General features: G+C 44.5%; 1 long non-coding RNA gene across 4 annotated transcripts in view; it reads right to left on the minus strand.

Annotated features, from left to right (window-relative positions):
- Positions 1-25,217, minus strand: part of LOC129620830 (uncharacterized) — a 72,285-nt gene that overhangs the window by 15,648 nt on the left and 31,420 nt on the right. For 2 of the 4 annotated variants that reach the window (XR_008698740.1, XR_008698738.1), the window contains exon 4: positions 14,942-15,128. This is a non-coding gene — a long non-coding RNA (uncharacterized LOC129620830). Of the gene's footprint in view, positions 1-14,941; positions 15,129-17,128; positions 17,728-25,217 lie in introns of those variants that run through there. The other 2 variants (XR_008698737.1, XR_008698739.1) reach the window with 1 other exon arrangement.

Here is a 25,217-nt window from a genome sequence, read left to right on the forward strand (position 1 = left end):
CACCCTCTCCAGGGCCAGTCACTGCCAGACATTTGGTATGTGTCATTGTGTGGTGTGTATTTATATACTTACTAATGTGTGCATCAATAAACAACATTTAATGTTGTTTGATGGGGCTTGCCTGGTGGCTCAGAGGGTAAAGAATCTGCCTACAATGCCAGAGACCCACATTTGATCCTTGGGTCGGGAAGATCCCCTGGAAAAGAGAATGGCTACCCACTCCAGTATTCTTGCCTGGAGAATTCCATGGACAGAGGAGCCTGGTGGGCTATATAGGCCATGGAGTCCCAAAGAGTTGGACATGACTGAGTGATTAACACTTTCAGTTTCAATGTTGCTTTGCATATTGAAACTATAAAAATAAATACAAGAAACATGATTCTTCAATTTTAACAACTTTTCAAAATGTCAACACCTTACTGCCTTCTGTTGTCTTAATAAATGTTTCTATATGCTTTTTTTTCTCTGCTAATTGAGAGGCTAGAAGTTATATTTCTATTCTTTTAACCTTTACTCTTACATTTTTAAATCACAAAATTAACAGGCTTTCCTAAACATGTCAATAATTAATTTATATTTCTATCTTCCTCCTGGCCAAGCAAAGCCTTGTTTTATTCGGAGTCCAATCAAGAGACAGGAACCACACAGTAATTTGGGAAGGGAAAACGCATTTTAAAGCAGCATTAAGTATAACTGGAGATTGGAGCAAGGAGACATTTCTACAAGGAGATAAAGAGAAGTCTAAAGAATATTTGAGCTCTACTCCTGGGGCAGAGCCTTAGCACCAGGGAAGTAACACGGCTGGGCGTTGTGTTACAAGGTCCTGTTTTTCTAGCATGGACCCAAACCCCACTGAAGAGGCTGCATCTGGGCTCGCTGGAGGGCATCCCAGGAGGCGGTAGTGCTAAAGAACCTGCCTGCCGGTTCAGGAGACATACGGAGCCTGGCGGGCCACAGTCCAGAGGGTCGCTAAGAGTGGAACACGACTGAAGCGACTTAACACGGATGGCAGAAGTTTGCGGGGAGCTGCCGCCTGCAGATCCTTGGGAATCCACCAGGGGGTGGTGCTCAGGGAACCCACGCTCTAGGGCGACGGGGGAGCCGCCACAGGACACGCCCAGGCACACCTGCCAAAAATAGAGCCTCTTATTTTTCTACAAAGCTTAACATCGTGCCATTTTGGCAAGGGAGAAAGATCCCAGCATCACAAGCAGGGCCATAAAGGGTGGATTGGGGAGAGAAGAGTCTATAGTTTGATAAGGGACACAGTAACCTACCAGGGTTTTCCTACAGCCCGCACGCTCCACCCTTGCACAAACATGCACACACACACTTTTTTATTTAGAGTTTTAGTCTTACCTTTAACAAAGCACATCAAAATAAGTTTGATATCAAAGGTTAATTCTGTTTGCCAGGATATTTTCTCAGAGTTTGTTTAACATTGCTCCTTCCCCACCTCCGCTGTGTGTTCACTTCTCTTCTAGCTGAAATGCACTCATTGATTACTTTTTTAATACAGGTCTCTGGGTGGTAAATTTATTTTCTATATATCAGAAAGTATCTTTATTTTGCCCTCATTCTTGAATTTTAACTGTTCAATATAAAATATGTGAGTTTATATTTTAAAACATCCGAGTTTAAGACTATCACTGTTCCCTTTTTAAAGTACACCATTGACACACACTACTATAAGTTAAATAGATAACCAACAAGGACAGGGAACTATACACAATATTTTGTAATAATCTATAAGAGAAAAGAATCTGAATATATATGCATATATATGCTTGTGTGTATAACTGAATCACTTTGCTATACACCTGAAATTAACATAACATTATAAATCAACTATACTTCAATAAAAAAAAGAGAAGTCTGATGATAAGTCTGCCGACATAAAAAATTGCTATTAAGTAACTGTTTTTATAAGTAATCTGTTATTTTTCCTCTGATGACTCTATATGTTCTTTTTTAGCCTTGATGTTCTACAGTTCATTACAATGTGGGCGAATATCATTTATTTTTAGTTCTCCTTTTTCAGGGTTCTGAGTGAGCTTTTGATGTAAGAAGTCATATCTCACTTCTTTTCTGGAATGTTCCTAATAAGCATATCTTCAAACAGTGCTTCTCTTCCATTCCCTCCACTCATAAGACAAATGTTGGGGTCCTGCCTACCCTCGTGTCTCTTTGCTGCTTTCTTTATTTTTTAAACACCTTCCTCTGTGTGCTGCGACCTAGTTATATACCTCAGCACCCATTTCCAATTTGAAACACATCCATTGTTTCCTGCCTTTTTTTTCTCCTAAGGTCTATAATTTCTTCTTTCTCATATTCTTCTGTTATTTATATTTCTTAATTTCTAAATAGTCTGTACATTTTTATTTTTAAATCCTTTTTAGACTTTTAGTAAATGGTAATTTCCAAAGCCAGTTCTCATTCCAATAAGCTATTGATATCGCCAGGACAAAGCTGATGAGGACCCAGCTCTTGTCACAGAGCCAGAAAACTGGCCCAGCCATTACATCTTCCACTGGCCCATGAGCCCTGCTCTTCTGTCTGAAGCTCCCCAGGGGTAAGACAGAGCAGCAGGGTAGCAGAGACATCCACCTCTTTTCAACAGCATGAGGACATACCTCTAGTAGGGAGCCTGGCTCTGTCACCTCCCTTGTGGAACGGCTTTAATCACTCCACCTCCCAGAACTTGAACTCTGAGTCATTTCTTCTCATGTGTGGCTCACATCTCTTCAGGATCACCTACCTTTTGGAATTTCAGTTCAACTTCTGGTCTGTGGAGATGTCTCTCTTCTGTTTGAGCCAGCTGTGCCCTTTGGTCTTATTTTAATCTTCTCCATTGCTGTAATAATGTAGCATTCTTTAACATGAAGTGCGTGAACTCCCCCAAACACACATAGAGACCTTCAAGAGGTTTATATACAAATAACTGATTGGCTAGAACACAGATGCTGCAGAGGGATAGATAATTTGGGCACTTTCTCTGAAGGGCAAAATAGATCTAGAATCTAAAAAATGTTCATACCCTTTTGACATTATCCAGTTCTGTAAATACAGCCTTGAGAAATGTCCCAGCAGGTTGAGGCTGCTATAACAAGTTACTGTAGACTGGAAGACTTCAACACACTTTGATTTCTCACTGTTCTGGAGACTGGGAAGACCAAGATCAAGGTGCTGGCAGATTTGGTGTCCGGTGGGGGCCTGCTTCCTGATTTTCAGTTGGTCTTCTTTTTACTATATCCTTGCATAGCAGAGATAAGAAGCAAGCTCTCTCATACTTTTTCTTATAAGGGCACTAATCCCATTCATGAGGGCTCCACCCTCGTGACGTAATTTCCAAAGGTCTTGTTGTGGTTGTTTTGGTTTTCATTTTCATTGAGTTGAGAAGGGGTGCAGGGGGGTGGGGGAGGGTGGGCAAATGCAAACATTCAGTCCATAGCAGGAACTAATCTCAGGTAGGGACAAAGTCTCAGCTACAAGAATTCTCCTCTAAGCATTATTTTTAAAGGTGGAGAAAAAGGGAAATAGCTAAGAAAATAAATCAACAGTGTTTTAGAATAGAATATTGGACAGTAACTAAAAACATTTTTTAAAGCAACTATGAAACAACAAGAACAAGTGTTTGCTGATGTAATATTAAGTAAAAAAAAAAAAATCAGGAACTACAACTGTCCCTGTTGTACAAAAACTACAGCTACATATATAATATGTAGCCAAAGACATATTTAAAAAAATATACATATGTGTACATTGAATAAAAAATCTAAGTACCATTTTTCTCTGTCTTTTAAGGTAAATTCTTTCTTTGTTATTTTTTGTATTCCCCCTGATTTCTACACCTGAACATACTTTTGTAATTAGGAAAACAAAAAATGAGGCATCTGAGAAGTCATAGCAATTCCCATTTTGAGCTCTCACTCAGTCCCTGGGGCTGCTTTTGCTGTTTCCATGAACAAGCATTAAAAAGTGTGTTCTCCTGGGAGCTGGGTCCCCCTCCCTCCCCACATTCACAGGCTGGTCACTTGGGGCCCAGAGTGGTCACCCACGGCTACTTACCCTGAGTCTAGCCCCTCTCAGATCCCCTCCACACTGCTGAGCCCCTGATGAGACCCCCAGCTACTTCCTGCCTTTGTGACTTGCTATATATTCAGTTTCACTTGACAGGAACATCCCACATGCCAGACACTGAGCCCAGAGCTTTGCGGCGCCCTTTTCTCATTCTCAGAACAACCCATGAAGTAGGTATTCAGTTGTGCAAACTGGAAAACAGGCTCAGAGCCATGAAACCAGTTGTCCAAGGCCAGAGAAAAGAAAGGGACTGACGCCGGGGCTCTCTAGTCCCCAAGTGCCCCTTCCCTCTGCTCTGCTTCATGACTTTTGACGGGGAAGAGCTGAGGCTCCTCTGCTCTGATTAGCAGCACCCCTCATTCACTCCCCATCTCCCCACAGCACCCCATCCCAGCCCCTCCTCTTCCCATCACCCTCATTTGCTGAGCCTTACTGAGCAGAGCAGATGCCTTGCTCCCCATGACAGCAGCTGAAGCCTGCAAGGGTGTCTGAGGAATTGTAACTTTCAAAGGAGGAGAAAAGCAAACATGAGACAGGGAGGCTTGACAAAGTGACAATGAAAAGCCCAGAAAAAGGCCTCTTGAATCTGACACAATTTGATCAAAAGAGACAAAAGGCTAAGGGGTGAAAACGCTGTGCTGCTATGACTTTAATATTGTGTTAAGAGCTTCAATCTTTTTCCTCAGCAACATGGAAACAAAAAGTAGATTTCCCTGTGCTGGAGAAGGTATGGGAGAACTTGAAATTGGGTCAGTGCCACTTGGAAAGTCTGGGAACTTTGGAGGCTCTAGAGGTGGGGAAAAGCCCTCCCTGGGAGGTGGCTCCCAGATTCCTATAGACCCAGCAGAGCCTGCCTGGGGTCACCAAGAAGCAGGAGGAGGGGTCTGTACACTTTGCAGTGAAGCAGCAAAAACAAAGTCCCCATCCGTTTACTGATATTGCATCACGTGGAAGCATGCACAGGAGACACACACAGTTCACTGGATGAGCTATGCAGAAAAATTCCACAGGCTTCCAGCAGATGAGAGAGTTCACCATACTTGGAGGTGTGACCATTGCTATGCATCCAGCTGGCTCATCCCAGCTCACAAGAGCAGACAGTAGGCATCAAACCCAACTCTGCATTCAGTGATCCATTGGTAGCTTGCAATCCATCATAGTGGGAATATTTACAATTTTACAAAGCTCTTAACAATTGCAGCATTTGCTGCAATCGGCAAATGCTATCAGCCAAGGTTATTTGTCCTCTTAGATATTCCTGGGATTCCCCAAACCCTCTTTAAGCTAATGACTTCCAACGCCACCCATCCCCAGCAAGGACTTGTCTCTGATGTCCAGACCCACATCACCAGTTGCCTTTTGAATATTTCTTTTCAAATATAATAGTATTTTCTACAGATCAGGTCTTCCCCAGTGCCTATCTCGGTCGATAATACTACTACCTCCCAAGTCACATCCTTGAAATCAACCTGGGCCCCTCTTGCTTAATGAATCTGGTCACCGTGAAGTCCCACTAATTTTGCCTCCTCCATAACCACCCTCAGCCCCATTTCCCTCTAACAACTTTGGTCTTGCCTCCCTGGATCACCTCTGCTTGTATAACAAACTCTTTCTCTCCCCTTCCACATCATTGCACAAATGGTTTAGACCTAAATGGCTACTCTCCTACTTTACCCTTCCCACGGCTCATCACAACCTTTAGAGTGATAGTCAAGCCCTTTGACATTCCGAGTCCTCTATAATCTGGGCCCTGCCCGCTCTTCCAAAGTACCTCCGGAAACCACTTCCTCCATAGGCAGTGATCCAACACGGGAGATTAGTGTTGCCCCGGCCCTCCTCGGTATGCCAAGCCCTTGTGTGCTGGCACAGAAACCATCACACCTACTGTTCATCTGGTGACCTTCTGTTCACCCTTCAAGACCCGGGCTCAGGCATATCTTTTCTGTAAGTCTTCTCTGAAATACGCCCAACCCTCAAGAAAATCCCATCAGAGTCGCCTTTATTCTCCCCCTGGAATGCTTGCACAGTCACATTATTTGTGATGGTCTCTGTGCATCCAGCTCTGGAGGGCTGGGTCATGTGGTGGTTATCTTGGAGCTCCTCCTGCATAGTCCAGGCTCCAGCACCTACTAGGATCCTGGGGAAACCTTGTGGTGTGAGGAATGAATGAAGGTCCAAGATTACACGTCTAGAGATCGCAGAGGACTTAATTCAGGGCCCAGGGATCTCTCTGCTGAGTGGCCTGGCTTGTCATGGGGAGACGGGGGAGTGCCTATCCTGAGAGCTGGACCTGTAGTTCCTGAGCTGCACAGTGAGTCTCACATTAAGAACACGATCTGGGAGAGAGAAGTCAAGACTTCTGCTAATAAACCCCAGAGAACAAACTAAAAAATGCACAAAGCTTTTTCTGTAGTAGATGTCCTGTTCCTGGTGCCTTCCCTTTCTTTTTAATCATTGCCTTAAGCTGCTGTTATGTGTATAAGATCTCATCAAGATGTTTTGCATACATAACCCACATCTGTTAAACAAACAAAAAAAAATGCAAACATTCACTATATATCTTTTTCCCTCCAGTACTTGTAAATTATGCATGTTCTTGAAGATATATAATGTTAAGAATTATGGAGGGAATACAAAGAGATAGAAATTGATAGCATAATAGATTTTTTTTTTTTTTTTTTTTTTGCTTACTATAATAGATCATCTCATGCACCCCATTCACTCCAATTACAAGTGTCCATTTTGGAGGGCACTGGTCTATAACATCAAAATATGAGCAAACCCCACTGCTCAGAATTAGAAGCAGGTTACATTAATTGTAACTGGCATCACCAACTCAATGGACATGAGTTTGAGTAAACTCTGGGAGCTAGTGATAGACAGGGAGGCCTGGTGTGCTGCACTCCATGGGGTTGCAAAGAGTCGGATACGACTCAGTGACTGAACTGACTGACTACATTAACTGGCCCCGACACCACCACCAGACTTGAATGACATTGTGCAGAGCACGGACATGATTTAAATCCTTGCTGTGTGTCCTTGAACAAATTGGCTTCACTTTTCTGATCCTCAGTTTTTCCATTGGTAAAAATCTTAATAATCATTCCCTAGGTGATCTGAGCTGGTTTCAGAAAAGGCAAAGGAACCAGAGATCAAATTGCCAACATCTGCTGGATCATCAAAAAAGCAAGAGAGTTCCAGAAAAACATCTATTTCTGCTTTATTGACTATGCCAAAGCCTTTGACTGTGTGGATCACAATAAACTGTGGAGAATTCTGAAAGAGATGGGAATACCAGACCACCTGACCTGCCTCTTGAGAAACCTATATGCAGGTCAGGAAGCAACAGTTAGAACTGGACATGGAACAACAGACTGGTTCCAAATAGGAAAAGGAGTACGTCAAGGCTGTATATTGTCACCCTGCTTATTTAACTTATATGCAGAGTACATCATGAGAATTGCTGGGCTGGAAGAAGCACAAGCTGGAATCAAGATCACCGGGAGAAATATCAATAACCTGAGATATGCAGATGACACCACCCTTATGGCAGAAACTGAAGAGGAACTAAAAAGCCTCTTGATGAAAGTGCAAGTGGAGAGTGAAAAAGTTGGCTTAAAGCTCAACATTCAGAAAATGAAGATCATGGCATCTGGTCCCATCACTTCATGGGAAATAGTTGGGGAAACAGTGGAAACAGTGCCAGACTTTATTTTGGAGGGCTCCAAAATCACTGCAGATGGTGACTGCAGCCATGAAATTAAAAGATACTTACTCCTTGGAAGGAAAGTTATGACCAACCTAGATAGCATATTCAAAAGCAGAGACATTACTTTGCCAACAAAGGTCTGTCTAGTCAAGGTTATGGTTTTTCCAGTGGTCATGTATGGATGTGAGAGTTGGTCTGTGAAGACAGCTGAGCATTGAAGAATTAATGGTTTTGAACTGTGGTGTTGGAGAAGACTCTTGAGAGTCCCTTGGACTGCAAGGAGATCCAAGCAGCCCATCCTAAAGGAGATCAGTCCTGGGTGTTCATTGGAAGGAGTGATGCTGAAGTTGAAACTCCATTACTTTGGCCACCTCATGTGAAGAGCTGACTCATTGGAAAAGACCCTGATTCTGGGAGGGATTGGGGGCAGGAGGAGAAGGGGACGACAGAGGATGAGATGGCTGGATGGCATCACCGACTCAATGGACATGGGTAAACTCTGGGAGTTGGTGATGGACAGGGAGGCCTGGCATGTTGCAATTCACGGGGTTTCAAAGAGTTGGACACGACTGAGCGACTGAACTGACTCACTGACTGAGGTGATCTGATAGGAGAAATTGGATACTTACCCGTCCCACACAGAGTATAAACAGTCACTCACCAGAGAAGGTACAAGCAATGGTATCTGGAATATTATATAGTCATTTAGAATTATTCATGTATTTATGAAACATTCGTAACAAGGCAGGGTCTGGGGGGCTGCTGAAAAGATGTTCACCAAACACATGCGGATTATAGATAACCCAAGGGAGAGCAGGGCTGTGTGCTGAAGAGGACTGAAGGTCCTCAAATAAATGTTTCAAGTGGGAGGATTATTTATTCAAAAGTTTCCGTTCTGCCATATATAGTTATGGTTGACTGTTTAAGGAACCCAAAGAGAGAGAGAGATTATAGAAGGGAACAGAAATCTAAGGTGCCCTGAGAATGTGCAGGACGAAGATATTCCTTCGCTCCACACATCTGTGTTGTGAGTGTGCATGCGTCACAGGTGGCCCCATGGGCTGGGGGTCGGGGGAACTGGGACAGACAAACCCTCGGGACTGACATCCACGTGCAGCTTCTCTGGGTCCCTGAGAGCAGCCAAGGAAGCCAAACAGGTGATGCGGCAGAGAGTGCAGCAAGGCTGGCTGAGACTAGCTCGTCCAGGGAAGTGACATCCGGGCTAAGCTATGAAGGATGCAAAGGAGCCAGACATGGGAAACCCAGAGTGAGCACAGAGAGACTCCCAGGTTGAGGAGCCGCCAGTGAGAAGGAGATGGACGCACAGAGCCGTCCTCCGCGGACCCGGCCTGGCCTGGCGTCATTCCACGCCAGCTCCTCACACATCTCCGAACGCCCTTGACCTCTTCTGCCGACCAGAGCATGGGAAGCCAGCATCACGGCTGGGACCTCGTAGAGCCAAGACCTTGCAGAGTGCCAGGCCCGTGGCCGGGCTCCTTGACAGGTGGCTGCAGCTGACAAGAACCTAAATGAACCAAGCAACCCATCGCCAGGGACTAAGCTGGACAGCTGGACGCCTGGACAGCAAAGATTTGGACTGTTCCTGCCCCTCTCTCTGCATAGACCTCAGCTCATGGGTCATCTTACAAGAGAGGTTGTTGCCCGCTCCCTGCTAGCCCAGCCCCTTTTGGCTGTTCTTCACAGCACCTTCCCCACCTCACGTTTCAGGTGTTTACTTGTGCCTGTGTGGACTCCCCGCCTGGACTGAGAACTCCATGGTGCAGGGATGACTCTTTCTTTTCCCACTGCTTCCCCTCCTCCTGGGATAGTTCCAAGTCCATTGCAGATGCTCCCTGGATAACATTTCCAGTTTGTTAATGGCCTCCGGTGTCTTCCATGCCTTTCTGCATTTGCCCAAAAGACAAAATAGCCAAAGAAACTTTCTTTTGAAGTAAAAAACAAAATGTGCATCAAACGAGTTACTTTTTAAGGAAAGGGAAAGAGTGCCACCTTCTGTACCAGCCATGTTCCTTGTAAAGTCCCATGTGCCCTCGGAGTGCCTCTGGGAGGCGGCATTTTCATCAGCATGAGCGTGACAAGACTTCAAGGACCAGGTGACGTGCTTTTCTGATCTCTGCACTTGGGATACCTCTCACCGTGAGGGCTGTGCACACAGCAAGCCCGACAGCTTCCCAGGAGTCACTCCGTGCCTCAGGTGGTGAGTCATTGTGAGATCAGAGAAGAAAAGCACGTGTTTCTGTCTTCTAAGTTCAAAAGCCAGTGATTATATAAAGCAGAACAATTGCGATGCGCACTTGGAAATAAAATTTTCCAGTTCTCTACAGAAGCCACTGCACGGGCTGAAGGGAGGAGGGGATTCATCAGGACGGCAACTGGGGGGGCAGGCGCAGGGATGGGACACCCCCTCGACCACTGGGACAAGGCCAGGGGGCCTCGTGGAGGCCTGATCGGGGCTGCACAGGGGCCAGTGTCTGTCTGAAGGAAGGCCGACCATTGCTGTCTCTGTGACCCTCAGTCTTCTCAGGCACTTCTGGGAGGGTCCTTCTCTAACTAAGACTCCCAGAACAAAGGTGAGTCCCAAACAGTGGGTGGGAGAGAAACCAAGCCAGGCCCTGTGGGGCTCCTGGGCACAAAAGCCTTCCTGTGTCCTGCAGTTCTTATTTATAGGAAATAAACTTCAGCCTCCGTGACATTCCCCAAGTTCCAAAGGGTAGATTCAGACAGTTGTTCCTCAGGGAAGGGTGGGGATGCAGAGACAGGGAGGAGCAGGCCAGAAACAATAGTGAAGCCTTGGGGAAGGGTCCTGGTTTTCCCTCAAGGGATACCCAATGGACAATATCTTTAAGCTCTTCTGCAGAACTAAGTTCAGGGCAACAGAGAGAAGAAAGCAGAACCCCCAACAAATGGAAGATGTTAATTATTTGATAAAGCATTCTTCACTCCGAAGAGAAGGTCACCATTTGATAGCCTTGAAAACCACAGAAGCTCATCAAGAGACCCCCTGAGGCCAAATTAAAGAAATGCACACATACACACACCCTGATCCCTATCAGCAACCCACCCCTGAACCATTGTTATAAAACTCCTCACCAAATCCCCCAGGGTTGAGACACACTGCTTTTGAGGGCACAACCCTGCTGTGTCCTCCTTTGCCTGGCACCCAAAGGTGCCAAGTTTCTACTTCACACAAAACTCTGCTTCCAAGATTTGATCCAGCACCAGCACCATCGCAGGAGGCCAAGCTTTTGGCATCAGAGGAAGAAAGGGCAAAAACTCAGAGTCAAAGAGGGAGGCAGAGAATAAGTTCAAGGTTAAGGCCTCTCAGGGGTGGAACATTCCCCCTCCGTTATGCTGATTTTGCAGACTAGGAAAACAATACTCAAGAAAGCAAATGGCCTGTACAAATAGATGTGATGGGAAAACAGTTTGAATTCACATATCATTGACTCCAAAGTTCCTGAGCTTTCCACCTCACCCAGCTACCTGCACCAAGAGGTAGCACTGATCAAAATCCATTTCCTACTAGCCACAAAAGGTCCTTGTAGTCATTAACGATGCTTCAAGTGAACCAAGAACCAAGGTTTCTCAGAGGGATGTGCTGGTGATTCCACATTTGGCCACCAGAGGGCACAAGCAACACACAGATCTGCTTGTCTCATCCTTTCAGGTGACTACCCCAAGCCAGACATCATTGTGAATTGTGCCCTTGTCCTCTCCCCTTTCTTCTTCTTTTAAAATCTTCTTTATTGCATTATTTTTTTATTGTCCTCTCAATTTGGTAGATGAAGATTCTCTTTTTTTAATTAATTAATCTTTTTTTATTGGAGTATAGTTGCTTTACAACATTTTGTTAGTTTCTGCTGTTCTGCAAAGTCAATCAGCTATTCTGCTAAGTCGCTTCAGTCGTGTTCAACTCTGTGTGACCCCATGGACTGTAGCCCGCCAGGCTCCTCTGTGCATGGGATTCTCCAGGCAAGAATACTGGAGTGGGTAGTCGTGCCCTCCTCCAGGTGATCTTTCCGATCCAGGGATCAAACCAGCATCTCTTACATCTCCTACATTGGCAGGCAGATTCTTTACCACCGAGCCACCTGGGAATTAGCTACACATATACATAAATCCCCTCTTTTTTGGATTTCCTTCCCATTTATGTCACCAGAGTACTGAACAGAGTTCCCTGTGCTATATGGTCAATTCTCATTAGTTTATCTATTATATAGATAGAATGCATATATGTCAATTCCAATCCACCCCACGCCCTCTTACCCTCTTGGTATCCATAAGTTTGTGTCTCTACAACTGTGTCTCTATTTCTACTTTGCATATAAGTTCATCTATACCATTTTTCTAGATTCCACATATATGTGTTAAGTCGTACCCAATGCCTTACGACCCCATGGACCGCAGTACACCAGGCTCCTCTGTTCTTCACTCTCTCTCGGGGTTTTCTCAGATGTGTGTCCACTGAGCTAGTGATGCTAGCTAACGATCGCATCCTCATCCCTCCTCCTGCTGCCTTCACTCTTTCCCAGCATCAGGGTCTTTTCCAATAAGTTGGCTCTTTGCATCAGGTGACCACTGAAATTTCTCCAAATCTGGCCTGGGACCATCTCTCCCAAGACCAGGAGTTCTTTGACAGGCAGATTGACCCCAACATCATGGAATTAAAAGTGGTGTGGGTCCCAGGAATCTGCATTTGTACAAAGTGTAGAAGAAGATTCTGTAGCCAGATAAACTTTGAGAACCCCTGCATTTCAGCACAGAAAGCACACAACTGCCCAGGTCAGCCTCACCCAGTCGCGGTGAGGCCGCTGGAAGAGAAACCACTTCCCCAAAGCCACATGCCCGCCGGCAGCGGGGCCAGGATGCGTCCCCGGTGCTGCCTGCTGCGTGCCGTTGGTGGGGCCCACTAGGCGTCTGGTGAGGTCTAGTTCCCCTGGGGGCCTCCCTGTAGGTAGCACCCCTGAAAGAATGAGGTGTTATTTGGGCCTCACAGAGTCTTAACCATAGAACCCCAAGAACCTTCTGTGGCGGGGGAGTGGATTTTCCTGTACCTTTCCCAGCCAGACTTCCAAGGTCCCTGAAATAGAGTTTAAAAATCAAATTAGGTTCCTGTTGGAAACAGAAAGGGAGGCAAGTCCCCAGCTGTTTAATAACGCCCTTCTACTTAGAAAATATCCCAACTCCTTAATGTCCACGGGTGTCCTTTCTAGAACATTCCAACCAAGCCAGATCCATTCCTGCCGTGGTAAGAGAGCAGAGGGGTGGGCCACTCCACCCCCAAGAAAACCATGGTAGGTGTAACTCTTATGGAGAGAAGGTAAGGAAAGGTCGTGACTTGGTGGTGAAAGGAGTGAGGGGAGAGAGAAGGCAGGAAGAGACGGAGACCGTCTAGTCTTGTCTGAACAGCGCCGCAAAGTGGGCACCACTGGAGTCAGACCTCTGTAGGGATGTGACTTCTGGAGCCGCGTCTCCGAGCCCTGAGGCGCAGAAGACGAGGCGAGGTAAGGTCCCTGCAGTGACTTGAGATACAGCCAGTCTTGGGCGGAGCACACTGGTGCTCATCGTCACCAAGAAAAGACATTCCATCACATCTGCCTACCGCTGCCTTGCTCCTGGGATCTCAGCGGATGCACAGGGCAGATGTACAGAGTTTCAGGGTAGTCTTATGTACTTCAAATTGGTGCATGCACTGGGCTGGGTTGCTTTTTGTTCAGCAGTGGGCTGCTTCAAGGAAACCGGAGATGTTGAAGGAACTAGAACATTTGGAGCATTTCTTTGAGAATTCTTCAAATATCCAAGAGCAGTCAGACAGAGGAGGATCAGATTGGGTTTAGATGTAGTCTAATGGGTGTAAATTATAGAGAAGGACGTTTAAACTCCATAAAACTAGTTAAACCAAATTCACGGGCCATCTCTAACACCTCTTAACCCGGGGCTGGACCCATCTATGATGATTTCAAGAAGACTGTAGAAGGTTTGTTGATGAATTTTTTGGAAAATTGTTATATATTTATTTTAACAGAATTGAAGAAAAATGTAATTGCACTTTCAGTTCTTTATGGTAGTAATACAAAATTGTATTTTTTGGTGAAGTTATCTATATTTTTTAAGTTAATTGATGTAAAGAAACATTAAATAAATAATATTAGAGCTAGTACCCAGAAAGTGGAAAAACTGTGCAGACAGTAAGAGACCAACTGTCTGGGAAACACTGAGCTCTTGGTGTTGCTTTGTGGGCACAGATAGTTGCTATAACAAAGAGCCCTTTGTCTCAATGGCTGTAGCATTCTGTCACACAAAGGGACCCCCAGTAGACTACATATCTTGCTATTCACACTTGGTATAGCCTTCTCTCCTCAAATCGGGCTGACTCTGCAACTCGCCCTCATCCAGAGCGGGCAGCAGAAGCGATGCTGGATCCATTTCAAGCCTAAGCCTTAGGAAGTTCTGGCCAGTTCCAGTTTTCCACTCTTGGGAGCCCTAAGCTCCAGAGAAGTAAAGCTATGCTGTTGGAGTGACCAATGAAAAACCACAGGAGAGGCCATGAGGAAAGAGAGAGGTCTTGATGCTACATGGAGAAAGAAAGAAGCCCCTCATCTTAGTGTTCCAAATGAACCCAGCCTCCAGGCACCCCCCCAGCTGAGCATGCCAGTTGCAAGTATAAGCAGCCCCAAGACCAACCCATATGCAGAACTGTGTGCAATTAAACATAGCTGGGGTCTCCCTGGAGGCTCAGCTGGTAAAGAATCTGCCTGCAATGCAGGAGCTGCTGCTGCTAAGTCATTCAGTTGTGTCCAACTCTGTGGCCCCATAGATGGCAGCCCACCAGGCTCCGCCGTCCCGCAATGCAGGAGGCCCCAGTTCAGTTCTTGGGTCAGGAAGATCCCCTGGAGAAGGGATAGGCTACCCACTCTGGTATTCTTGCCTGGTGAATCCCCATGGACAGAGGAGCCTGGCAGGCTACAGTCTGTGGGGTCGCAAAGAGTCAGACATGACCGAGTGACTAAGCACAGCACAGCACAAACACAGCTGTTGTTTTAACCACTAAGTTTTGAGATGGTTTGTTATGCAATAAAAGATAATAATCAAAGGTTGTTTTGAGGTGATGCAGGCTTCTTTCTCACTCACAATATTTTCCATGTGGGCTGAGAGCTGGGTGGCGCTCTGTTCCATGCCACAATTCAGGGATTCAGTATCCTTCCATAGGGTGGCTCAACCGTCTTCCAGGGCCTTGGCATCATTCAGATCCTCTACAGCTGGCCACAGACAAGGATTGTTCAGGATGCTTGACTAGCGAAGGGGGGTGTGGTGAGGCCTGAAAATGCAACAATTAAATAGGACAAGAACTCAGTCATATGGCCCCACCTGACTTAAAGGGGACTGGAAAATATATGACCAGTATAAAAAGAAAAAGTAGAGATTTGGAGAGCCTTCCCATCTCTTCACATATGTTATTAAAACATATGCATACATACACCACGCTATTGACATAGTGCAGTGAGTCTTGTGCTAGAATGTGAATAAGTGATTTGGGACCCTGAAAAAAAAGCAATGAGCTCTGCATGGAGTCAGCTGGCCAGTCATCAAATTCATGGAGTGGCTGGTAACATCTGACCTAGGTTTTGAAGGATGACTAAGTTTTCCAGCCAGAAGGGGAAGGTGAATCTAAGCAGAGGGCAGATGGCCTTGAAAGAACGCACTGGATACAGGAAGCAATGAAGGAAACAGCCACAAAATAAATAAGACTGTGCTTGGAGGACCTGATTTGAGGCTTCAGAGTTGGGGTACTTTAGAGGATCCTGGGGTCCTGTAATGAACCTTTAGTTTGAACCCATTGTGATCTAGGTTCAGTTATTTGTTAACCAAATAGTTAAGAGTCCTGGTAAATAATATTTTCTAACGTAAAATTCTGGAGAAGGCGCTGGCACCCCACTCCAGTACTCTTGCCTGGAAAATCCCATGGACGGAGGAGCCTGGTGGGCTGCAGTCCATGGGGTCACTAAGGGTCGGACACGACTGAGCGACTTCACTTTGACTTTTCACTTTCATGCATCGGAGAAGGAAATGGCAATCCACTCCAGTGTTCTTGCCTGGAGAATCTCAGGGATGGGGGAGCCTGGTAGGCTGCCATCTATGGGGTCGCACAGAGTCGGACACAACTGAAGTGATTTAGCAGCAGCAACGTAAAATTCTAGGATTATTTGTTTCTAAACAAATAACATCCATCACATCATCCAAGGCCATCACCCAAAAGTGAAGTGGGAGACAGCTAGATAATAAACATGAAGTATCCACACACAGATCTTTACCACTGGTCCTCACTGTCAGAGCCCTTGATTAACTACTCTATCACCTATTCCTCAGAGTCGAAGTGTTTCCATCTCTGAGCCTCTGGCTCGCCTTCTGTCCATGGACATTGTATAAGACATATCATGGGGGCATCCCTTTAGCTCCAGCTGGAACAATGCCATCCCAAAGGACTCACTTCTGGCCATAGATGTTGAGTTGTAGCCACCTGACCCTTGATAAGTCTATCATATTCTTTGCTATTAGAACTAGAACCAGAGACACAAAATCTCCAGGTGGGGGTGCAATGGGGGTGGGGGTGGGAGTTGGGAGGTATGGGGGTGGGGGTGGAGGGGTGTTGATAAGCCTGGGGGTGGGGAGGGGCGGATGGTGTTGATAAGCCTGCAGTTGACAGCCTGGGACTTAGGATACATTTTCAGCAAGGTACAAGCTGGAAAGTTGATAATTGGAAACTCATCTTCAGAGAAAGACTGGAGAAGAAACAGATTATCAGAGAAATCATACATCCCAATAATTGAAAGGAAGAAGTGGCCCAATGCCTTTCTACTTCTCATGACACCCAACTCAATATCCTGCTTTTGTTTTTCATGATACTCCCTTGTAACCTACTGAGAAGCCACCTTTTCTTAGATAAGTTGAATAGGTTACTGTTCTTTGCAAAATAAATTAGTCCTGGCTGCAAGGAGATCCAACCAGTCCATCCTAAAGGAGATCAGTCCTGGGTATTCATTGGAAGGACTGATATTGAAGCTGAAAGTCCAATACTTTGGCCATCTGATGCAAAGAGCTGACTCATTTGAAAAGACCCTGATGCTGGGGAAAATTGAGGGCAGGAGGAGGAGGGGAAGACAGAGGATGAGGTGGTTGGATGGCATCACGGACTCGATGGACATAGGTTTGGGTGAACTCCAGGAGCTGGTGATAGACGGGGAGGCCTGGCATGCTGTGGTTCATGGGGTCGCAAAGAGTCAGACACGACTGAGCGACTGAACTGAACTGAACTGAAGCGAGGAAAAAACAATTTATTAGGGCTATTGCAAGAGTAGTATTGTCATAATATAAAAGTATGAGTACACTGGGGATAAAAATATCTTATGGGAACATTGTGTAGATTACATGGGATTATCCATAAAATGCATAGTTCCTGGCACATATCGGACGCTTCCCCCACCAAATACCATTCTGACCATTATTATGACCACTCTGGTTCTTCCCACAGTCTCTCTCACACACACATTCCTGAGCGTGTGACCTTATTGAGGGTTTAATAGAGAGTGGGAGAAGGACATTTACCTCAGCTCACACACCACTGCTGACTTCAAATCCCAATACACATTCTCTTCTCCAAAGACCCTTCCCAGCCTTGGCCCACCAAGTATTTTTCTCTTTGTGTTCTCCCAACAAGGCCCCAGATACATGACTTCTTCTCTCCCTCCAGGATTACCAGCTGCACCCCAAACTTGCACACCCTGTTCCATCCAGGTACTCAGCAGAGCAGTGAATTATATGGCCAGCTTTCCCCTCGTTATGCTAACCATGGCCACTGAGGCTAAGCAGGTCCTGTTCTGGCTCCAGGGTCTGCCCGTAGGGTGAAGCCAGATCCAGCTCTGCCAAGAGACCAACAGGACAGAACATCAGGTCCCGTGAAGAATGAGGATCTACTCCAATCTCTTCATAACAGGCGCTACGCGACAGTGATGGGCCTGCCCTCCCTTGGCCTCCCCCGACGCTGCCCCCTCTCTCACCTCCCTTGCCTGTTTTAAGGACTCTTGATGATGTCACATCAGGCAACTGCCAACTTGTCAGTGAAGGAGGTGGCGCCTTAATGGAGTATGAGGTCTAATCAACAGGAACTGCCAACAGGGGAAGGAAGCCTGAGGCCTGTCCTATAAGGAAGAGGCTCTGCTTCCAAAGGTGGGGAGAAGTCTGGCAGTAGAGGGGGGTGGCGAAACTGAGAGAAATCCTTCCAGTGAACCAGATGTGCCTTGACATGTCTTGTGTCTCATTCTCCACAAAGCTCCAAGACAAAAAATTAAATGTGCCTGGTGAACAGGAAGTGGACATGCCTGTGAGTTTTGAAATGAGGCGCTGCCAGTCCACATCACAATTAAGCTAAAATAGAACCTCAGTGACTTTTGGTTAAACACACTGGTTAACTTAATTTCATGCCCATAGACTACAATTCAACCATGCAGCCCACCAAACAATTATTTTATCAGCCCCAGGAACCATGATGCATGTAAGTTTTCAGCTTGCTCAACATCACTGAGCAAGTTGCAGCCTTTCTAAAGCAGATAAATCACTAACACCCACTGATGACTTCAGATTTCATCATCACCTAAGTGTCAAGTTGGAAATTCTCATATTTTTGTACTGTTAAGCTGAGAACATTAGAAGGCTATATGTTGGAACAAGACATTATATTTCTAATAAAAAAGAAATACAAGTGACTGGCAAACAGGAATGTATGTCCATGTCCAGTGACCGCTATGTAAATGCAAACTGAAAAGACAACAAAATGTCATTTTCATTTAGCAAACTAGCAAAAGCTAAAACATCTGATGGTTCCTCTTGTTGCTAACGATGGAGGCAGACAGAAACACTCTTACACTGTTGTCACTGAAAAGTAGTACAACCATTTAAAAAAACCTCAGCACAACCTCTCCAAAATGTGAAAGTATACTCACTCCGAGTATACCTTCTGCTGCCAGAAGTCTTCCTACCACTATAGGTAGCATAGGTTTGAATTCTATACAGTGGTCAGTATAAGTGAGCTGGATATGCACAGAGCAATGTGGTTATAGGTAGCATATGTTTGAATTCTATACAGTGGTCAGTATAAGTGAGCTGGATATACACAGAGCAATGTGGAATGATTCCAAAAATATAATGTATTTAAAATTAGAGAAGGAATTAATTTAAAGCATAAACTAAATATAAATATACCCCCAAAGAACATAAATATTTGGAGATACCAATGATAGAAATGAAAAGTGGGTAGAAAGGATACACGTGATACACAAGACAGTCGACGCCTGTGGTAAAAATAACGGCAACGAAAATGGTGATAAGTGAAAAGTAATAAAAATTTTTAAATATATGTGGACATAATGCCATGCTGTGAATTAAGGGACATAATGGACTCGGTCAGGTATAACTGGATTCTGAAAAAAAGAAAAAATTACAATAACGACAACAAAAGCTTCCAACTATTCTTGCCTAAACATACAGAATATATAGGTTCAAAAATGTTAATTGAGACATTTGATGTACCAGCAATAGGTTGAAAACATTCTAAATGTCAATCAGTATAGGTTGGATAAATTAGCTTACCTCTATTCAATAGCACACAATGCAGCCTTGGAAAGATAATGAGGTGACTCTATATTAACTATATAGAATGTTCTGTAAGTATATCAGCTCAGTTCAGTCCAGTTGCTCAGTCGTGTCTGACTCTTTGCAACCCCATGGATTGCAGCACACCAGGCCTTCCTGTCCATCACCAACTCCCAGAGTTCACTCAAACTCACGTCCATCGAGTCGGTGATGCCATCCAACCATCTCATCCTCTGTCGTCCCCTTCTCCTCCTGCCCCCAATCCCTCCCAGCATCAGAATCTTTTCCAACGAGTCAACTCTTCGCATGAGGTGGCCAAAGTACTGGAGTTTCAGCTTCAGCATCATTCCTTCCAATGAACACCCAGGATTGATCTCCTTTAGAATGGACTGGTTGGATCTCCTTGCAGTCCAAGGGACTCTCAAGTACATAGTTAAGTTGTAAAAATGATATGTAGTGTAAAAGGAGATAACATAGATGACCTGGAAGATTTTAATCTTGTCCTCCTGTGAATAGCTTAGTTAATAATACTGAGCCATCAGTACTGAATTTACTTAGTGAAAGAAAAAAAAAAGGCTGATTTCCAGTCATTCGGCCAAAGAGGATCCCCTTTTCCATAAAGATCATTTCTTCAACAAGGAAAGTCCCATTATAACATGGTCACCTAGATATTCCCTGATCCTCTTTTTCTGTAAACATAATAGACTATTTTAAGAATGGGTTTCCTGTCCTGAGTCCTTTCCTAAGATATTCCTAGTCAGGCTATGTCTAGATGAATCTGAGTATAATTGGAATTTCAAAAGGAGAAGAAAGAAAAATAGAGTAGAATAAATATATGAAAAGATGATTGAGAATTGTCCAACGACATCTATCATGTATCCAAAAATCCTAAAGAACTGTAGCAGAATAAATACTCCTCCTACCCAAATCCTTCCCAAATGCCTACACATGACATATTCAAACTAGTGAAAACCAAAGATAAAAAGGAAATCTTGAAGGCAGCTGAGAAAAATTACACTAAGTACAGAGTATCAAAGATATGAATTATAGCAAGATTTTTATCAGAAATTGTGCAAGTCAGAAGACATCTTTAAAGGGGCAAAGGAGAAAAAGAACAATCATCCAGGAATTCCATTCCTAGAGGAAAATACTCTTTCAAAAATGGAGATAAGGCAATATGCGTCTGGCTGTGATGGAGTAACAGGGAGAGAATCTATATTCCCACCTTAAACAACTAGAAAAACAAATAAAATATATTAAAAATTGGTTTTCACATATTAGAAAACATTTGGCAATGCCAAGTGGTCTAATGTGCTCATAAATGGGGTTCCAAAAGGATGTGCATGGCAAGACAGGGGGTGGAAGGGACAGAAAAAAATATTTGAAGAAATACTGGCCAAATGTTTCCCAATTAAAAAACCCACAAGTCCAAGCAACTAGAACACCAAGCAAAATTAGCAAAGAAAAGCATCGTTATCGTATTATTACAACTGACAATAAAGATAAAATTCTTGAAGAAATAATTTCTCTTACAAGCATTACTAGCCTAAATATTTCAACAAGAAATGTTATTCAGGGAAAAGGAAAATTATATCAACTGGAAATTTGGAATGAAGAACATGAGCTATCACCTCTGTCAGAGTGGCTATTATAAAAAGACAACAAATAACAAATTGTTGGTGAGAATGTGGAGAAAAGAGAATCCTAGTTTACTGTTGGTAGGAATGTAACTGAATGCAGCCGCTATGGAAAACAGTGTGGTGGTTCCTCAAAAAATTAAAACTAGAACTACCAAATGATCCAGAAATTCCACTTCTGGGTATTTTTCTGAAGAAAACAAAAACACTAATTCAAAAAGAAACATGCACCCCAGTGTTCACAGTAGCATAATTTATAATAGCACAGATACGAAAACAAACTAAGTGTCAGCTGATGAATGGATAAAGAAAATGTAGTGTGTGTACATATATACATATATGTTGTTTAGTCACTAAGTCATGTCTGGCTTTTGTGACTGCAGCCCACCAGGCTCCTCTGTCCAAGGCTTTTCCGGGCAAGAATACTGGAGTGGGTTGCCATTTCCTTCTCCAGGGAATCTTTCCAATCTAGGGATGGAACCTATGTCTACTGCATTAGGAGATGGTTTTTTTTAACCACTAAGCCACCAGGGAAGCCCCACCTAAGATGTAGCTTATGCTCATTAAATGTTGGTGGAAATGAATGAAGAAAGGAGCTGGGAAAGAACGAGGGAGGAAGAGCAAATGAATTTATAGTGATGTTATTAATCGGGGTCCCTGGAACACTGAAAATCTCCCCTGACCCTCCCTTATCATATTTTATTTATTGCTGAGGCAATACGTCCCTGAAGGCAGTTAGTACCTAGTAAGTCAGGCAGATCCCGTAGAAGTTTTTCAGCCTATGTGGCTTATCAGTTCCACCTCCCAATGTATCCCCACTCTGTGCACATCTTACCACAACCAAAGTCACCAGGCCAACCTATCCTGAGAATAAAAGTTGTCTGGTCCCCTGATACTCAAGACCCAAACTCCCTCTTATTTTTCCTCATACTATAATAGTATTGATTGTTTTTTGGACTATAATTCACCACTGTAATCCAAATTATGCTCAAACTACCACACGATTACACTCATCTCACACACTAGTAAAGTAATGCTTAAAATTCTCCAAGCCAGGCTTCAGCAATACATGAACCATGAACTTCCAGATGTTCAAGCTGGTTTTAGAAAAGGCAGAGGAACCAGAGATCAAATTGCCAACATCTGCTGGATCATCAAAAAAGCAAGAGAGTTCCAGAAAAACATCTATTTCTGCTTTATTGACTATGCCAAGCCTTTGACTGTGGATCACAATAAACTGTGGAAAACTCTTCAAGAGATGGGAATACCAGACCACCTGACCTGCCTTTTGAGAAACCTGTATGCAGGTCAGGAAGCAACTGTTAGAACTGGACATGGAACAACAGACTGGTTCCAAATAGGAAAATGAGTTCATCAAGGCTGTATATTGTTACCATGCTTATTTAACTTATATGCAGAGTACATCATAAGAAACGCTGGGCTGGAAGAAGCACAAGCTGGAATCAAGATTGCCGGGAGAAATATCAATAACCTCAGATATGCAGATGACACCACCCTTATGGCAGAAAGTGAAGAAGAACTAAAGAGCCTTTTGATGAGAGTGAAAGAAGAGAGTGAAAAAGTTGGCTTAAAGCTCAATATTCAGAAAACTAAGATCATAGCATCCGGTCCCATCACTTCATGGCAAATAGATGGGGAAACAGTGGAGAAACAGTGTCAGACTTTATTTTTGGGGGCTCCAAGATCACTGCAGATGGTGATTGCAGCCATGAAATTAAGACGCTTACTCCTGAGAAGGAAAGTTATGACCAACCTAGATAGCATATTAAAAAGCAGAATCATTACTTTGTCAACAAAGGTCTGTCTAGTCAAGGCTATGGTTTTTCTAATGGTGATGTATGGATGTGAAAGTTGAACTATAAAGAAGGCTGAGCACCAAAGAATTGATGCTTCTGAACTGTGGTGTTGGAGAAGACTCTTGAGAGTCCCCTGGACTGCAAGGAGATCCAACCAGTTTATCCTAAAGGAGATCAGTCCTGGGTGTTCACTGGAAGGACTGATGTTGAACCTGAAACTGCAATACTTTGGCCACCTGATGCAAAGAGCTGACTCATTTGAAAAGACCCTGGTGCTGGGAAAGATTGAGGGCAGGAGGAGAAGGGGACGACAGAGGATGAGGTGGTTGGATGGCCAATGGACATGGGTTTGGGTGGACTCCAGGAGTTGGTGATGGACAGGGAGGCCTGGCGTCCTGCAGTTCATGGGGTTGGAAAGAGTTGGACACGACTGAGCAACTGAACTAAACTGAATCCAAAGACTTATTGGATTCATTCCAGTAAGACTCTTGGACTGAATCCAAGAGTCTTAGACTTATTAGATGCTAATAACAGTTTGCTGAATGAATGAATGAATGCATAAAAGAAGGACTGAGTAAACAAGTAAAGAATAGTGAGTACACATGGCACAATTTGTTAGCAACTGACAAAGAAACATAGTAGAAGGTGACTCTAATAACCTGCATTTACAGGCCTATGCTCCTTGGCACATTGTTTTGGTAAAATTTATAAGATAACATTTCAGAGTCATCATTTGTAGTAATTGCTAGTCCATTAAAATTCTCTTTCTTATGACCTCCATGTTAGAGTTAGCACAGAGAATGGGTGATAGCTGCTGGCAAGAAAGCATTGTTACAATCATGTTTCCTCTCTGTCAAGTGACAAAAGAGCTGACCTTCGTTTCATAGCTGGGTGCCAGCTCTGGGCCACTTTTGCTACAACCACCCCAAGCAATTGGCTAAGTTCTTGGTCTGGACTGGACCAGATCCTGAAGATGCCAAGGTGCAGTCCTGGCCCCCACGTGTGCTTCCTCCAGCCTTGCAAGTACCTTTTTCTGAAACTAGTGCCATAAATATGAGGCCTGAGTCAAGGGCCAGGAGAGTCCTGGTTAAACTCTCAAGCATAAGAGATGGAGCCAAGAAGCAGAGAGGAAATCAGTCAGGCAGAGCAGGACAGGTGGTCCTCGTGTGCGCACAGCCACTTGCTCTCACTGGGAGAAATGGAGAAGCTGACCTAGACCAAGATAGCGGGCCTCAGCCACTGTGTGCCAAGGGCACGGATGTGGCTCACATACTTATGGACATTATGAGTTCATATTTATGGACACTGCAATCAAAGAGGTAAAAAGGTACCACAACGGAGATACTTGAGATTCCACGAGCACTTTTATTTCTCCATAAAACCACTCCTGGAATGAAGGGACAGCTGGCAACAATGATATTTTCAGGGGGTGGGTGTAAATTACTTAGGACTTGGCTTTCAATGAAAGAAACACTTACTAAAAATGGGGACTACAGAACTGACATTCTCCTCTACTCAGTGAGCAAAGAACTCAGAATTCATACTGGTAAATGCAACTTTCTTTAGAAAGGAGAAGCTGTTCATCAAATATGCCCTCCCACCTTGTGCTGTGCTCAATCATGTCTGACCCTTCGCGATCCCATGGACTGTAGCCCGCCAGGCTCCTCTGTCCACGGGATTCTCCAGGCAAGGATACTGGAGGGGGTTGCCATTTCCTTCTCAGGGAATCTTCCTGACCCAGGGATCAAACCTGCATCTCTTGCACTTCCTACATTGGCAGGCAGAGGGTTCTTTACCACTAGCATTCCACCCTGGAAACCAAAGTATAACCTAAGAATATCTGTCTCCTGAGCCAGTTGCATAGTATACTTGCAAAGGCTCCTCCAAGTTGAAAATATCCCTACCATACCAGTTAGCCACACCAAAATTTTCCTACACGCTCTATCGCTTCAGCTTTCACACATACATCTGTTTGAAAGGCAAATCTCCAGAAGGAGGTCGTACTTAAAGCTCATACTAGTTCCTAACCAGCCTCTTGATATAATGACAGACGCTAGCATGTAAACCATTTACAGTCTTCAAAACACTTCCACTTTCATCACTGCGTGTGATGCTCACCGTAATAGAGGCCACTGTGGCCTGGGTCCTGGCCCTTTCGATAACTGCACATCTGGTCTTAACAAGAACTCAGCCACGCAGGTATTGCTGCTGTGCTCCTTTTACAAATGAGAGACGCACGTTCCATGGTGGGGGAACTTGCCTGAGATGATGCAGTGGGCAGAGCACCGCCCACTGCTCTGGGTGGGG

This window comes from Bubalus kerabau, chromosome 10, assembly GCF_029407905.1.
Source record: "Bubalus kerabau isolate K-KA32 ecotype Philippines breed swamp buffalo chromosome 10, PCC_UOA_SB_1v2, whole genome shotgun sequence".
NCBI classification, from domain to species: Eukaryota; Metazoa; Chordata; class Mammalia; order Artiodactyla; family Bovidae; genus Bubalus; species Bubalus kerabau.